At 42.6% G+C, this 17,879-nt stretch overlaps 1 protein-coding gene across 7 annotated transcripts in view; it reads left to right on the top strand.

The window, feature by feature from the left end:
• Nucleotides 1-12,598: 12,598 nt before the first annotated feature.
• The window catches only part of SIPA1L1 (signal induced proliferation associated 1 like 1), a 382,714-nt gene continuing 377,433 nt past the window's right edge, over nt 12,599-17,879 (top strand). For 4 of the 7 annotated variants that reach the window (XM_039534592.1, XM_039534586.1, XM_039534589.1 and 1 more), the window contains exons 1-2: nt 12,599-12,782; nt 13,698-13,761. The gene's annotated coding sequence lies outside the window, so the exon portion shown is untranslated. Of the gene's footprint in view, nt 12,783-12,989; nt 13,107-13,697; nt 13,762-16,413; nt 16,520-17,879 lie in introns of those variants that run through there. The other 3 variants (XM_039534585.1, XM_039534584.1, XM_039534593.1) reach the window with 2 other exon arrangements.

The raw sequence follows: 17,879 nt of genomic DNA, 5'->3' as shown, positions 1-17,879 counted from the left end.
TGCATCATCTTCTGGAGCCTGTGATATTGGCTGCTGTTGGACTCAAGTAGGTGGACCACTGGTCTGATCTGGGATGGCAATTCCTGTATTGCTAAGTGTTGATTTAAAATAAAAACACTAACATCTTTCTTAAAAATACCTTCAAATTACATTTGATTGCAGTTACTTTTGCATAAATCAGAGTTATCATTTGGGCTTTTATCGAAAGTGTTCCTGATCCAAGAATTTCATTTAATAAATAAGATCTGTATTAGACTTAAAATGACAAGGGGGCAGGGTAGTATCTTTTATTGGAGCAGCTTCAGTTGGTGAAAGAAACAAGCTTTTGAGCTAGGGAGAGCTCTTCCTCTGGTCTGGGAAAGGAACTCAGAATTTCACAGCTAAATACAACGTGGAACAGATTGTTTAGCATAAGTAGATATTACCTTGCTCACCTTGTCTCTCTAATATTCTGGGACCAACACTGCTACAACAACACTGCAAACAATGTTTGTCTTAAAATGGAAATTATGCTCATTGGTATCCCTACAAATACAGATTCAAGACACGTGTCTCTCTTTGCACTTGTGTGTGCTACAGTTTTTTCTGCCAAGCATATCTAATTGTCTAGAAACTAAGTGGCCCTCATCACTATAGTATCTGAGCATATCTGCTGTATTTCAGTGGGTAGGCAATTGCTGAAATGCATAAGAATCATCCAGATTCTTGCAAATTATGGTAAAGTGCTTGCTGACTGGAAAACAAGACAGGCTTGGCAAGAAGAAACTGAAATGTGAAAGTGTGGGCTTCTGTTATCTACATACAGTTGGTAGGTCACGTTTGTGGCCTGTCAGCCTTGACAGCGACCATTTAATTTCATACTTCTCACCTAACAATCCTCTTTGTGTCCTCTCCTTTCATGCTCATCTACATAACTTCTTCTATGCTGTTTCTGTGCTACAAACTTTCTCTGCCCTAGTGTGCTATACATAGTTCCTGTTTGTTCAAATTTCTTTTTAAAACAAACTTTTCCCGTGAACTCTATTAATATACCAAAGTCAGAAGCATTTCCTTGTAATTATAAACTTTATGAATCCTGTATCATTCTATTTTTTAAACTATAAGTAATGGCTGATCCTATCTCTAGTTGTAATTACTTTAAACATTTTAACCCCATCATTAATTATCTACATCAACAAAATTGACCAGATCTAGGGTAAGTGAGTGACTATTGAAAAGGTTGCTGTGCAAAATGGCTGCAAACTCCCTTATACTGGGGAGGCCACAAAGGGTTCATGGAGCTCAAAAAGCAGGCAACACTGGCTGCAAAGATGGTGTGGTCAGTGCATTGGGAAGTGTAATGATTCTATACTTCATCTCTGTGGAGCTTCTGTAGACATTGAGTTAAAGCTGTTCCCCCAGAGGAAAGCTGAGGGGGGCGGGGGGACAAGTGAGAACACTGTCTACGTCCTGCCAGGATAAAATCCCCATCTGGAGTAGTGAGATAAGCTGGCACAGAGGTGTAAATTACTGAATCTATCCCACTGTCAAGAACTCTCTACCATCTCTTCTAAAGATAGGAAAAGAAAACTGTCCCTACTTAATACAACCTCTCAGAAGGCAGAGTGAAAAGATGGGCCTTGTATCATGTCCTGAAGGTCATTAATCAAGGGTTCTACCTGGCTGTCTCTGTGTTTAAATCCATTCTCTAGTCAGCTGATACATTTTATATCCAATTTATATTGTTTTTTTTCCTCCTTGGGGCAAGGAAAATGCTATGTTCTATACAGTGTTGAGCATATTGTTGATATTCATCAGTTAAAAAATTGTATGTTCTATTGGAAGCAGCTCCGCAAAGTTCAGATCCTGATTCAAACTTTCCAATCTTTTGGGGTAGTTGGGGTGACACTGCACCTCATATTCTTCACAGTGATATTATTATGATATGATTATGACATACTTATGATGTATTTTATGCCAGATAAGTCATGTGAAATGTCATTGGAAAGGTTATGATTTGCTGATTATCCTGTTTATATGCATGCATATAATCTTCCTGAGGACGCTACAGACAGCCTCGTAGTAATGGCTGCTATGACTCTACAAAGACATGTGATGCAACCACATATCTCTAGACTCCATCTTGGGATGTCAGTGTTTTTCAACAGACTGGTCTGGGAAATAAACTTTGAAACAAAGGGGTCCCGCCATAGGCAAAAGCTATATAAGGCGGGGAAGGACATCACTGGGTATTCTTCACTCCCCACACAAGAAGACTCCTGGAAACAGCTGAGGAACAAAGACTGAACTGGGGGAAGTGCTGGACCCAAGCCAAAGGGATTTTTAGCCTGTGAATAGAACACCTGGGGATTCCAAGCTGTAAGCAAGTGCAACTTGCCCCTTAAGAATCTGCAGCCTGCTTGTATCATCTCTTAGGGTGAGAATCTGCTATTCAATCCAAACTATTTAGTGTATTAAATTTAGTTTGCATTTTTTTGTTTATTTGCTAGGTAATCTGCTTTGGTTGGTTTGCTATTACTTATAATCACTTAAAATCTATCTTTTATAGTAAATAAAGTTATTTTTGCTTTATCTAAACCACTGTGTTGGAATCATAACTCAGGGACAGAAGGCTGTTGCATATTCCTCTCCACATTGACTGCAGCGGCTGGTCAAAGCGCCTGCATGTAACTGCAGATGGGTGTATATGTACCTGTATGTATGCTGGCGAAAGTGCAGGCTAAAGCCTGGAGAGCCTGGCAGTTTGTCACAGCAGTACAGTGTAAGAGAGAGCCCAGGCTAGGGTGGGTCAGGGGGCTCAATGGTACCCCAGTTCCAGGTGGCACCCTGGGGGGAACCCGTCACAGTTGGCTCTGGGACTCTAGTTGTGACCAGATCTAATCAGAAACAATAATACTAAATATGTAACATTTTACACCTTCAAAGTGCTGTATGAATGTTAATTAATCCTCATAACACCCCTGTGATGTGAGCAAGTATGTATCATTATCCTCATTTTACAGACAAGGAAAGTAATTCAGGGAGATTAACTGATTTGCAAAGGCTACACACAAGTCAGTAACAGAAGGATTGACATTCAGAAGTTTCCATCTCTTAGGGCTTCTTTACAAGGGAAAGTGGCTGGAACAGCTATTGTGGAATAAGCTATTTTGCAATAGCTTCATGTGTGAACATTCTATTATGGAATAAAAGTCACTTTATTCTGGAATAATTAGTGTGCTTCTAAAGCTGGGTAATTATTCTGGAATAAAACTACTTTTACTCTTTAATAGCATGTCCACACAGGGAGATATTCTGGAACAGCTATTGGCTATTCTGGTCAATTTCCCCATGTAGACAAGCCTTTAGCCATATGCCCATTCTTCTCCACAAAAAGCATGACAAAGACCTAGAAAAATTATTTTCATACTTCAAAATAAAAATGATAAAAGTTAGTAAAGATGACAAACATTTTAAAAACAAAAAGTATAGGGCAAGTGTTTCTTTAAATGAGATTTCAAGGAAAATGAATGGGTGAGAAACTTAGATATCCTGCATACATTAGACAGAATATCTTTATGGTTATGTGTCTCAATTAAACATGGAAAGATGATTGTGACAATTTTTTGTCCATTTTGGCTTTTTCCTTTGGGTAGGAGCATGCAGCTCCTACTCATGGGGTAATCCTTATTTTCACAAAAGTAGCAAGATGCGGACCTTAGTTTGAAACAAATTGTTGTGATTAGGGTAAGGAACATGCTAGAAGTGCAGCCTTCCTTTCCCAGTATGTAAAGTTTCCTCCTCACTGAGCTTGTATTCACTAGTAAATGAGTTTGTGTTAGAACATGACCTTGAAGAGTCATGTTAATTAACATGATGTTAAACATGACTTTGCAGTCAGTGTAGACAGGGATAGGTCAAGTTTAACATTGTGCATATGTTCATGGTTAACCTATAGCTTCAGTAGTGTTATCAGCAATGACATGTTCTGACATGATCTGATTTTCTAGTGACAAGTCCAGTTGCACAGCAGCATGCAATCTGCTGGTAAAATCACATCTAATGTTGAATTTTGATGGTTCTGCCTGCCTGGAGAGTATAGGTCCATTTGGACTAATCCCTTCATAGGACTGAGGCTGAAACTTTTAACTTTCCTCTTCACATATGTGAAGTACTTTGAGATCCTTGGATGGAGGGTGTAATGTGGATTTATTTAGATCTATAAAATGTAACTATCCAGTGCTCTAGATCAATAGTTCTCATCCTTTTCTATAGTGGGACAGTCCTGGGACCATTTTATAATGTAGCTGAAGCCCCCTCCCATTTAGCAGTATGAGAGAAGTAATGTAGTCATGACCCCCAAGATGAAAATCCAGGAGAGAAAGAATACACTGGAAATTCATCCAAGCATTTGTAGGGCACCCATCAACATGATATCTAGGCAGAAACCTTCTCAGAAGCTTGCAAGTCACTTGGATCTTTATGTAGGTCTTGGTTAACTCTATTGCCCAAACATTCCCAGAAAGCAAACACGGCTAGAGTGTACATTTGAACATTGAAACAACTGCTCACTGAAAATGACTTGCATTACGTATCCTGCTCTAGATGCCATTATATTGCGCGCACCAGTGCCACTAAGAAAAGACAAAAACCGAGAGATTTTTGATGCAGAATCTTAGCTTTAGAGATTGGTCAATGAAAGCTTCAGTTACATTAGCCATAGTGAAGTGGTTTGTAGTCTGTCCCTGAAGAGAAGTATTCAGAGCAAGCCAATGCTGATCTGTGAAGTATTCAACAAGGGCAGATCCTTCAGCAAGAAAAATCTTGCTTGTTCTCTGAGCATGACAAAAAATGCAAAACTTTGCTGTGCAAAATCCAGCATGGAAGAGGAGGTGCTGATGTTGTGTGCTCATTTCTTGTCATCTGCAGCCATGTTATTAACTTGTGATCTGACAGTCATTGGAGAGGGGAATTGCTTTGATTTGACTGGCAGATCCCAACCTAAGGTTAATATCACGTGTTGGAGATTTTGCCTGTTTCCAGGAGTAGCAGATCCTACTTGTGTAAGTACCACAAAGGTCAGAACTTGACTGAATAAACTTATCTTCCAGAAAGCAGGCCTCATACTCACAGGTGTAACATTAGAGCTAATGGGGAACTGTATACCTCAGTAGAGCCCCGTTTTTATATATATATATATATATATATATTTTTTAATTTATTTTATTTTGGGAGAAGTTAATTTTGTTTAATGTTAGCCATGTGGGGATGGGGTTGGGTGTTGCAATGCCGTTCAAATTCAGTGCCATTCAAATGGCCCAGCTGCTCCCCCCCGGCTCAAATCATGATGATGGAAGGGTGGCTGGACAACTGTGTGCACAAGTTGCAACATCTGGAGCAGGGAACTGGGTCCAGCCCTGTGGGATATGAGCTGCCACTGAAGTGTGAGTTTTTTGTTTTATTTTATATTTGTAAGAACATATGAATGGCCATACTGGGTCAGACCAATTGTCCATCTAGCTCAGTATCCTGTCTTCCAGCAGATGCTGGCGCCAGATGCTTCAGAGGGAGTGTAGAGAACAGGGCAATTTATCAAGTGATCCATCCCCTGTCATCCAGTCCCAGCTTTGGGCAGTCAGAGGTTTAGGGATATCCAGAGCATGGGGTTGTATCCCTGACCTTCTTAGTTAATAGCTATGAATGGACCTATCCTCCATGAACTTATCTAATTCTTTTTTGAACCCAGTTATACTTTTGGCTTTCACAATATCCCCTGGCAACAAATTCTACAGGTTGATTGTGCACTGTGTTAAGAATTACTCCCTTGTGTTTGTTTTAAACCTACTGCCTATTAATTTTGTTGGGTGACCCCTGGTTTGTATGTTATATGAAGGGATAAATAACATTTCCTCATTCACTTTCTCTACACCATTCATGATTTTATATCATATCCCCCCTCAGTTGCATCTTTTCCAAGTTGAAAAGTCCAAATCTTTTTGATCTGTTCTCATGTTCCCTAGCTCTAATTATTTTTGTTGCCCTTTTCTATACTTTTTCCAATTCTAATGTATCTTTTTTTAGATGGGGCAACCAGAACTACAAGCAGTATTCAAGGTGTGAGTGTACCATGAATTTATACAGTGGCATTATGATATGTTGTATCTTATTATCTATCCCTTTCCTAACGGTTTCTAACATTGTGTTAGCTTGTTTGCTTGCTGCAGCACATTGAGCAGATCTTTTCAGAGAACTATCCACTATGACTCCAAGATCTCTTTCTTGAGAGGGTAACAGCTAATTTATACTCCATCATTTTGTATGTATAGTTGGGCTTGTTTTCTAAGGTGCATTACTTTGCATTTATCAACACTGAATTTCATCTGCCATTTTGTTGCCCGGTCACCCAGTTTTGTGAGATTCCCTTTGTAGCCCTTTGCAGTCTGCTTTGGACTTAACTATCTTGAATAGTTGTGTATTGTCTGCAAACTTTTCCACCTCACTGTTCACCCCTTTTTCCAGATCATTTATGAATATGTTGAACAGCACTGGTCCCACTGCAGATCCTTGGGGGACCCCGCTATTTACCTCTCTGCACTGTGAAATACAGCCATTTATTCCTACCCTTTGTTTCCTATCTTTTAACCAGTTACTGATCCATGAGAGGACCTTCCCTCTTCTCACATGACTCCTTACTTTGCTTAAGAGTCTTTGGTGAGGGACCTTGTCCAGACTTTCTGAAAGTCCAAGTATACTATATCCACTGGATCATTTAGTCTACATGTTTGTTCATACTCTGTGATGAGGTGTTCACCCCACTCTGGTACTGAAGGGTTAAGGTGGCAAGAGAGAACAATTAGTCATAGGCTGCATCTGCTGGGGAGCTAAGGGACAATGATACTAATTGAGCTCATGGTGGGGGAGGGGGTAGGAGCAGGCACATGGGTGACACACTTCTGGAGGCTAGCCCCTGCCCTGCTCCGCTCCTCTGCCGGAGCCCAGAGCCACCCCCACCCTACCGTGGTGGTCGGCCCTGATGCCCCAGCCCTGGCGTGCTGGGCAGGCTGGTGGTGCAGCCCCCAGCACCAGAGCACCAGGCAGGCGGCACAGCCTCCAGTGCCCCTGGCCCCAGAGCACTGGGCAGGCAATGTGGCCCCCAATGCCCTCCACCCCCGGAGCACTGGGTGGGCGGCACAGCCCTCCAACCCTGGAAGGTGGCACGAGCACATGCCCCAGCTGCCCGGAGTCCTGGGCTGCAGGTCGGCCCCCACTAGCCCCAGCCCAGCCACAGGGGAAGAGCACCAGCAGGAAGTGGGGTGGGGGGGGTGGGGGGCTGGGCCATGCAGTGCTGTTTGGGGAGGCTCAGCCTCTCCTAGCCTGTGATACCTGCTGCCCATGAGCAGGCGGGGCTTCTGTAAACCTAGGAGTTGATGATAGGAAGAGAGCTACAATGAGGAAGCCTGATACAAGGCGGGAGAGTAGGAGCCTTTAATAGGAATGCAGGAAGCAGTCCAGGGAAGGAGCAGTAAAGTCTGAGGGACTATAGACGTGAACGGCTGGTTTGAGGGTTCCTGGACTGGAACCCAGAGTAGAGGGCAGGACGGGGTTCCCCTACAAGCCATTGTGAGAGTGGCACAGTCAGCAGAGTGGATTTAGAGTCTGCCTGAGACTATGTGGAGAGAGAACTTGGTGAGACCCCAGAAGGGGAACACAACTGTGACTTAGCTGGAGGACTAAGCCACAAAGGAGAGGTGCAGATGCTCCTGACTAGTGAGAAAGGGACTGCAGAGTGAGTGACTGAGGCAATGGCCTGAGTGACTGCTGGATGGGGCACGGACAGTGGTGAGCTAATTCCTCAGATAAGCCATGAGGAGGCGCTCCTGAGCAGTGAGTAGCAAGCACCAGTTACACACCCTCAGAGAATTCTTATAGATTGGTGAGGCATGATTACAAAAACCATGATGATACTTTCCCAACATATTGTCATAATCTATGAGCCTGATAATTATGTTCTTTACTATAGTTTCAATCAATGTACTTGGTACTGAAGTTAGGCTTACCAGCCTGTAATTACCAGGATTTCCTCTGTAGACTTTTGTAAAAAATTGGCATAACATATCTGCCAATGATCTGCTACAGAGGGTGATTTAGGCAATAGGTTAGTTAATAGTTCTGCAATTTCATATTTGAGTTCCTTTGGAACTCTTGGGTAAGTACCATCTGGTCCTGGTAACTTATCACTGTTTAAATTATCTATTTGTTTTAAAACCTCCTCTACTGACACATCAGTCTGGGACAGTTTTTCAGAGTTGTCACCATAAAAGAAAGGCAGTGTAGACTGATGCAAAGTATTCGTTTAACTTCTCTGAAACAGCCTTGTCTTCCTTGAGTGCTTGTTTAGCACCTCAATCATCCATTGGCCCCGCTGATTGTTAGGTAGACTTCCTGATGCTGATCTATTTAAAAAGGAATTGCTATTAGATTTTGAGACTCTTGCTAGTTGCTCTTCAAATTCTTTTTTGGCTGCCCTAATTATAGTTTTACACTTGACTTCCCAGAGTTAATACCCCTTTCTAGTTTCTTCAGTAGGATTTGACTTCCAATTTTTAAAGGATGCCTTTTTGTCTCTAACTGCCTCTTTTACTGTGTTGTTTCACCATGCTGGTGGTTTTTATTTGTCCTCTTACTGTTGTTTTTATTTGGGATAGTCATATAGTTTGAGCCTCTATTATAGTGTTTTTTAAAAGTTTCCATGCAACTTGCAGGCATTTCACTCATGTGATTGTTCCTTTTAATTTCCACTTAAATAGCCTCCTCATTTTTGTGTAGTTCCCCTTTTTAAAGTTAAAATACTGCTATGGTGGCTTTCTTTAGTATTCCCTGCACTACAAGGATGTTAAACTTAATTACATTATGATTGCTATTACAGAGTAGTTCAGCTATATTCACCACGTGGACCAGATTCTGTGTACTAAATCAAGAATTGCCTCTCCACTTGTGAGTTCCAGGACTAGCTGCTCCAGGAAGTAGTCATTAATGGTGTCTAGAAATTTTATCTCTGCAGCCCAGCCTGTGATGACATGTTCCCAATCAATACAGGGATAGCTGAAATTCCCCTTTATTGTTGGGTTTTCTGTTTTTGTAGCCGCTCTAATCTTGCTGGGCATTTCACACTGACAGTCACCAACCTGGTCATGTGATCAGTAATATATTCCTACTGCTAGACTCTTATTATTCAAGCATGGAATTTCTGTCCACAGAGATTCTATGGTACAAATTGATTCATTTAAGCTTTTTATTATAATAGATTCTATGATTTCTTTTACATATAATGCCACTCCTCCACCAGCATGACCAACTCTGGTATTACTGTGTCCCATTGATTATCATCATTCCATGAAGTTTCTGTGATGTCTATTGTATCAATGTTTTAATTTAATATCAGGCACTCAAGTTCACCCATCTTAGTATTTAAACTTGCATTTTATATATGCACTTATAAAATTTGTCAATATTTAATTGTCTGCCTTCACGTGATGTAATTGAATAGGACTCTTTCATTTGCTTGTTTCTCTTCAGTTCCTACCTGTATTTTATCAACTTCTATTCTCTCCTCTTTAGTAGGATAAGGGATGTATCTGTCCAAACTGTGTGCTTCTTTGCTCCTGTCAACTTTCCCAAGCCCTTAGTTTAAAAACTCTTCTATGAACTTTTTAATTTTACATGCCAGCAAACTGGTTCCATTTTGGTTTAAGTGTAGCCCATTCTTCCTTTCCCAAAAGATTCCTCAGTTCCTACTAAACCTAAATCCCTGGTCCTTACTCTACCATCTCATCCATGGATTGAAACCCTGCAGGTCTGCGTGTAGAACGGGAAACATTTCAGTGACTGCTACCACAGAGGCCCTGGACTTTAACTTCTCACCTAGCAGCCTAAATTTTGCCTCCTACCTTTACCTATGTCATTGATATCTACATGTACCACAACAACCAGCTTCCCCCCAGCACTGCACATAAATCTATCCAGATGTCTCAAGAGGTCTACAACCTTCGCACCCATCAGACAATTCACCATGTGGATGTCTTGGTCATCACAAACCCACCTATTTCTAATAACTGAATCCCCCATTACTATTACCTGTCTCTTCCTAATAACTGGGGTTCCCTTCCCAGGAAGGGTATCCTCAGTGCAAGTGGATACCATAACATTATCTGGAAGGAGGGTCTCAACTATGAGATTGTTTCCCTCCGCTCTAGCTTGATGTTCTCCTTCCCATAGACTTTCATCCTCCTGAACAGCAGAGGTCATCAGACTGGAGTGGGAACGCTCTGCTATGTCCCTGAATGTCTCATATATGTATCTCTGTCTCCCTTAGCTCTTCTGCTTCAGCCACTCTGGGTCTCAAGAGCTGTACTTGGTCTTTGAGGAACATGACCTGCTTGCATCAAATGCACACACATGCCACCTGCCCACAAAGAAAAGGTCTAGTGAAAGATATTACCTCACCCACCAACTTCTGTTGGTGAGAAAGACAAGTTTGAGCCATGCAGAGCTCTTCCTCATGTCTGGGAAATGAACTCCCAGCCTCACAGAAAAATGTAAGGAATTAAGTTGTTACTATCAAATATACATTTGGTAACCCCTATATAGAAAGGAAGGATGGACCAGTGGTCACAGCATCAGTCTGTGAGTTTGGAGAGTGGAATTCAATTCCCTGCTCTGCCCCATGACAACTGTGTAATCTGGGGGAAGTCACTTTAAGGCATGTTTACGCTGCAAAACAAACAAACAAACCAATCCCACAGCAGTCTCAGAGCCTGGATCAACTAACTCAGGCTCATGCAATGGGGCTAAAAATAGCAGTGTAGATGTTCTCACTCAGGCTCTGAAACCTTGCACAAAGGGTGGGTGTTAAAGTCCGAGCTCCAGCATGGGCAGGAACCTCTACGTTGCTATTTTTGCCCTGTAGTGTGAGCCCAAGTTGATTGACCTGGGCTCTGGGCCTTGCTGCTGTGGGCCTCGCTGCCCCCCCCCCTTTTTTTTTTTTGCAGTGTAGATGTGCCCTTAGCTTCTTTGCCTCCGTTCCCCATCTACACAATGAGGATAATACCACTTTCCTACCTTACCAGGGTCCTACAAAGATAAATACATTAAAGTGTGTGAGGCTCTCTGATAATATGGTAATGGGAGTCATAAAAGCACCTCTGTGATGGGTTTGATGAGCACAGTTCCAACATCACAAACTCAACACCATGTTTTGTGCTAGACAGAGTATAACTCTGCAGGGCAGCGACTGTCTCTTGTATCTAGTGCCCAATACAATGGGGCCATGTGTTCATGTGAGACAAAACACAATTTAATCTCAGGATTTTGGGGTCAATCTCATGATTTTTTTAAGGGTCTGACTCCTGATTTTTGAATCTTTTGAGTCCTATTGACTGCTGGAGACCCCTGGATGGGCACAGACATCCCACCAACCTTACCCGGCAGGGTTACCACCTGGCTGGTATTTGACTGGCCTGGTTGATTTTGTTATGGATTTGCCAGAAAAATAATCTAATCTGCTGGATTATTTTTTTACATGGGTCTAAAGATTTGCATTATTATCACATTACACTGGGATATCTAACACTAAAAGTTTGCATTCAGCTAGAGTGTTCCCAATTCCGCAGTTTAAGCAATAACAGATCAAAAGTATTGAAAATACCACAAGTGTTTGCCTCCCAACACGCAAAGCGCACCACACGTGTATGAGAGAGGGTTTGTGTCATGTGAGAGTGAGGAGAGGTGCGATCATACCAATCTAATCTCTATGGGTGAGCTCTCTACTAGCTGTTGGGGGTGGGGTGGAGTTGCCTTGTGGGGTTTGCCATGGGGAGGGGGAGGAAGGTGCATTTCAAAGGTGGTTTCCCTACTACGCATGGATGGGGAGCCCAAGGGTTTTTTTCTTTTTAAACAAACATCGTGGCTACACTTGCACTTGAAGCGCTAAGTGTAGTCAAAGCGCCAGCGCTGGGAGAGAGCTCTCGCTGTGCTGTCCCTACTCCACCTCCCTGTGGGGAATAACGTACAGCGCTGGGGCTTTCACCACACTGGCGCTTTGCAGCGCCGCAATTTGCAGCGCTGGAGAGGGTGTCAAGTATCAGAGGGATAGCCGTGTTAGTCTGGTTCTGTAGAAGCAGCAAAGAATCCTGTGGCACCTTATAGACTAACAGGCAGTGGCAGAGGGTGTGTTTTCACACCTTGCTGCAGCGCTGCAAATTTGCAAGTGTAGCCATGGCCAAAAACATACATTCATTGACCCAGCGGTGGTGAAAGCCTGTGGCAGCCCCCGAAGGGCCCTGTGCACGTCCCTACCGCACACTGCGATTGACTACCTGGTATAACGCCCCTGCTCTGCCACCTGTCCGCTCCTCCCCGAAATCCGGACTCTAAGGGCGTCTCCGTGGCCAACTCGGCTGGCTAGAGCCCGGGACCCTACGGTCTCATCCCACCTCGGGCGCCCGTTGCGCGGGCTTTTCGCGCCGAAGTGGGGGGGGGCAAATGGTCCCCACGTGCTCCGGGGGTGGTCGGGCGAGCCCCGGAGCTACAGACACACCCCCTCATCCTGCGCAGGCTGCAACCGCTCCGCTAGGCCCAGCGCTTGGCCGTTGTTATAGTAACTGCAGGAAGGCTATTCCCCTCCCCCCCTCTCGCGAGAGCTCCTCTGGCAGCAGGCGGAGCAGGCGCCGGGGTGAGCTCATCCCGGGAGCTGGGGAGGGAGCGCAGCGCGGAGGCTCCTGCAGCAGCCGCAGCAACTTTGTTGGGTGAGTTCAGTGCGGGAGCTGGGCAGGTAGCGCGGAGCCTGCGGGGGCAGGACACCCTCCTCGTCCCGCAGCCCCTAGCCTGGGGAGGGGGCCCCTGCGTGGAGCTCGTTCAGAGCTGGAGAGGGGCGCCCCTTTCCCCTGCCCGAGCCTGGGGAGAGTGAATGGAGCTGATCGTGAGCAGACAGACCAGACCGGCCGGCCCCCTTCCCAATCGAAAGCCGCCTCCTCCGCAGTCTCCAGAGTTCAGTAGAACTGGCCACGCATGAGAAGAGACCCCTCCACGCCTCTTAATTTAATCTCTTTATCTCCTTCGCCCATCCCTGGGTCAGTTAGACCCTGACCCCCAAAACTGCCATGTGTCTGTGGGGAGTCCTCGAGCCTTGCGTGGCACTGATCCCGCGACGAGCGTGCCCTTGCACCCCATCTCTCTGTCTTTTGCTCTCCCCCCAGATTTTTGTGGGGGAGGTCGTGGAGCGCGGATGTATTGATTCTATGTGGGAGGAGGGTCGCTCTTTCTCTGCCCTCCCCGCACGGCTTTAACAGCCCCAAGGCAACCTTGGGGAAAAGTCCTGGGGCCAGGGGCTCTGACTGGAGCTGATTTCCGATGAGGCAGAAGGAGGAGGAAAAAGAAGGGGTTGGACATAAGGATTCCTCACACTCAGTCACCCTGCCCCCAACTTAAACAAGGGAAGGAGAAGCCGCAATATTAACTTGGCTTTTCTACCCCCGCCCCCCCCCCCACCTTCTGCTGCTGCTGCTCCTTGGATACCTCCTTTTTCAGCAAAAAGTGACATGGACTTATCCGCCCCCTCCCCCATGGTATTTTTCCCCTGTGAACAGAACCGAGGGAGGTGGTGGTGGAAGGAGGAGGTGCAGTAGTGATGGCTTTTGTGTATGTGCGTTTTTTCTCTTTAGGAAGGGGAACGTTGAGTGGGAACGGCTCTGAACGGTCCCAAGGAGGGGAAGAAAGGAAAAGGGGGTAAGTTATTTAAGTGAACCAAGGCACAGGTTGTTCTGAAATGGCAATAGGCAATGATGTGTTAGGGACTGTACCCATTACTTATAGTACTGCATACACTATTTAATGAAATCAATAAACAGATTAAATACAAGCAAAAAAAAAAAAGAAATATCTTAAATGAAGTCAGAGAGACACATCCCTTCTTTTGAGGGGGTGGGGTAGGGGGAAATAATCAGATTATAAGGCTGTTTCCACTATAAGAAGTGAGTTATTTGATGCTATAAGTACACAAGTAGCATTACTCTTTTTTTCTTTTTGTTAAAAGCCAGCGTTGCTTTGTAGTTGTTTTGGCACCACAATAATGATGATTAGCTCATTTGAAGGCAGTGCTGATAATCTAAATGTTTATATTGTTGGAAAGGGAGTGGAGGAATGAAATGTTTGGAGGTGGTTAATTTCTTTCCTTGAAGTCTGGAGAAGTGAAATACAGGGGATACCTTAAACTGGATCTCATGGAATAAAGTAGCTGCTGTGTTTGTGTTTGAGGAAAACCAGGTAAAGAGAGAGAAGAGGAGGGGGCAGACTTCATCCTCATTCTTCACCCTTTTCCATTTTATATTTTCAAAACTAGTGACATTGAATTCCTCACTGTATATCTTTTCATGCATAAAATATACACATACACTGACCAATCATAAGGTTGATCATGTTCATTTAATGAGGAGTGCACCTATTCATTTCTGATAAAGCTGCAGTACAAAAAGGGAATTGCTCAACTTAAAGGAAAATCTCCTTGTGTAACCTTGACTACTGCATGTGTGTGACTTTTTACATGGAGAAGACATTTTTTTCTAAAATGTGTGTGTGCATTTCTGCGAGCAGTATTGCTCACAAGATTTCTTTAAAATAGTGTCTGCACTGAATATTTCAGTAATGCTGTTTTTAATAAATCCCTTAATGCATGCTGGCCTAAGTGTATCTGTGAGCTGTGTCCTTAGCTGATAATACAATGTAAATTTGTTTTTGGAGGGCGGGAGGGAAAGGTGTCAGATTTCATTAGATTCCAGCTCTATCTGGGTGAACTTAGATTGGTGTTTCCTCTAGAAAGCAATCCTTTCATGATGAAACTCTGACTCAGATCCTTGACCATTGTGAATGCTAAGTGGGAGTTAAGTGTTAACTTTCTTATGTGTAAATCCTAAAGCAATTTTCTAAGGAGAAAATAGAATTTTTTCCATAACATTTGCTTGTAGACAGCATAAGTGTTGATTGAATAACATGTAATTGTCATCTTTTTTGATGGAAATATTGGTCATTATTTTTCTATTAAGAAGGTGCCATCGAGCTCCTTTCCCTCCTCCTTTTGGGGAGGATCAGAAAAGTGGAAATAATGAAGCAAAAGTTTGCATTAGAAGTCTCAAAGAAATGGTTTAAAAATTGTATTTCACTGTCAAGGCTTTCATGCCTTAGGCCATCAGATGTCATACCAGTCACTGAGGCCATGGCTACACTTGCAAATTTGCAGCGCTGCAGCAGGGTGTGAAAACACACCCTCTCCGGCGCTGCAAATTGCGGCGCTGCAAAGCGCCAGTGTGGTGAAATGCTGTACGTTATTCTCTCCCAGCGCTGGCGCTTTGACTACACTTAGCGCTTCAAAGCGCTGCCGGGGCAGGGCTTTGAAGTGCAAGTGTAGCCATAGCCTAAGTCAGAAACACAATGTGGGAATTTGAGATTTTTTGCTGGTAATATTAAAAAACACATTGCGTTTCCTTTTTTAATTAGTTTTTTTTAATGGGAGCCTTCATAGAGTTCAGGAAGTAGAAGTGTGTGAATTACATGATTGAATTCATTATTCAAATAATGTCTATCTTCGTAACAATAGATAATTAGGAACAGAAACACTTTTAAGTTGCCTGTGTAACTGGCTTACACATGGTCAGTTGATTAAGAGAAATGCACTTAGTATGTTGCTCAGCAATGCATTGATTGAGTAGGTGCTACTGCTGTTAATTTGTGTTTAGTTGTTAGTATTACTAGTTGAGATGGAAATACAAGGTTAACAATTATGGTTAAGTGAACCTTTTATATTGCAAAGTGACAAGCAAAATGGGGTTGTGACTTGAATGTAGGAATCTGCACAAAGGTGGGAGTTTGTGACTACTAGCAGGTGTAGATGTGAGCATCAGAATAAATAAGTTGAAGAGGGAAATAACTGAAATAGAGAATGGAAATGAAATTTTAATTGGGATTTGTGCACTGCTGTATTCTTCATTGGTCTTTACTATTTCTGCCTTAACATGTCCGATCATCACTTCTTTGTTTATGATTTTATTTTTTTCTGCTCTTTTTTTCTGTTTATCCCTCTTGGTCTAGCAAATGTCTTTATTACTTTCTTCATTTTTGTAGCTATTGTTTTAAGTCTATTTTGATCATGAGTCCAAAAATCTTACCTCCATTCCCCAAGTCTTCAAACCGACCGAGAGGTTTTTCCTTGTCTATGAACTCTCTTGCCTATGGTATCTCAAGAACTTTGTTTGCATTCTTATGTAACTTCTCTCCTCAGTCTTACTAATATTTCTCAGCTATATATCTGACACTTTTATTTGCAAAATTGTAGACTCTACTATTACTGAACATATAGTTGTTTAATTCTGTTTTTGTTCTCCTTAGCAAGAGTATTTGGTTCAGGAAGATCAGATTCTTGCAAACAGAGGAAAGAAAGCCAGGTGAAAAAAGGACAAGCCACTGAGAAAACACACAAGTTCCTGTAGTATATGTAAGAGTTGAGGCCCATTTCACTCTTTTGTATCAGCTTTCTGTATTATACTATAGTGTATTGATTGTATAGAAGAAAAAAGCAGTTTTCTCCATATTAATAGTTTAATCCCTTCAATAAGGGGTTTGCTGCTAACTATTTCAGTTCTTTGCGCTACTGGTTGGAAATCCAGGGTATCCCACTGTGGTGTGGAAACAGTTGCACCATTGCCCTCATCAAAGTTTTGATCACACAGATTGGTTGGCTTTCTAATGTTGATATTTCCAGTGCTTTAAAAAATATTCTGATTGAACCTGCATGTTGGTTTGTTGGAAACAATTTTTTATGTTGGTGTTTCTTTGGCTACATGTTAACATGATTAATTTTTTAAACATTTGTATGATAATATCTTTGTGTCTTTGCTTTATTTACTTTGAAATCAGTGTTCAGATTCTTCTTCTTTTGTTCACATGTGCAGTACCTGAACTTTTTTCCAGTGCTCTGCACTATCGGAAGGCAGGATGGAGGCTTTACTGTTCTGGAATTCCTCTTCCTGAAGAAAGCTTGCTTTGTTATTTCTATATAGTATCTAGTATGAAAATGGACTTCCACTAATTTAAAGTTACCTGCCATCCAGAAAACTGCCCACATTCTTTTCCAGGTTTTAAGAGACTTTGCCTAAAGCTTCTTTGTTAAAGGGTGTACAAACCCCAATCTGTTATTCCTTTAGCAGTGCAGCATTCTGCATTTAAAACTAATCAGACGTTAAATATCCTTTTTGTTAGCAGGAAAAAATACATGTTAGATTGTTCCATGGTTTATGTTTCCAGGGAGATATGACTCAGTGGCTTGACTTCAAATAGATCTCTCTAAATGGGAAATTTTAAATAGGTTAATCTTAATATATCAGTGAATTCATTTTAAATTTCTAATGATGGACATTAAGATGAATTTGTTTAAAGTGGTATCTTATGGGATGTGAAAGGTTGTGGTGGTTCTTGTTTAAAATAAAAACCCCAAACTGTTTGGGTGAGAGCTTGTACACTTTACCTTAAACGTGCTAGACGGATGCATAAATATTATATCTTGAGGGTGCTGCTAAAAATGACGATGGGACTATAACTATCAGTGAGTTTGAGTAGCAATATTTTAGTGCCTCAGACTGGTTCTAGCTTTTTCTAAGCAGTTGCTTTGTAAAACTAACATGATGCATAGCAGTTTCAGTTCTACCCATGGGTTCTAGATAGCACTTATACTTTGGTGTCAGTTGGGACAGGGGTTCTCAACCTTTTTCTTTCTGAGGTGCTTTTTCAAGATGCTATAAAAACTCCCATGGCCCACCTGTGCCACAGTAACTGGTTTTCTGCATATAAAAGCCAGG

This window comes from Mauremys reevesii, linkage group 4 (genome assembly GCF_016161935.1).
Source record: "Mauremys reevesii isolate NIE-2019 linkage group 4, ASM1616193v1, whole genome shotgun sequence".
In the NCBI taxonomy this organism is placed as follows: Eukaryota; Metazoa; Chordata; order Testudines; family Geoemydidae; genus Mauremys; species Mauremys reevesii.
This window is presented reverse-complemented; position numbering and strand designations above follow the sequence as displayed.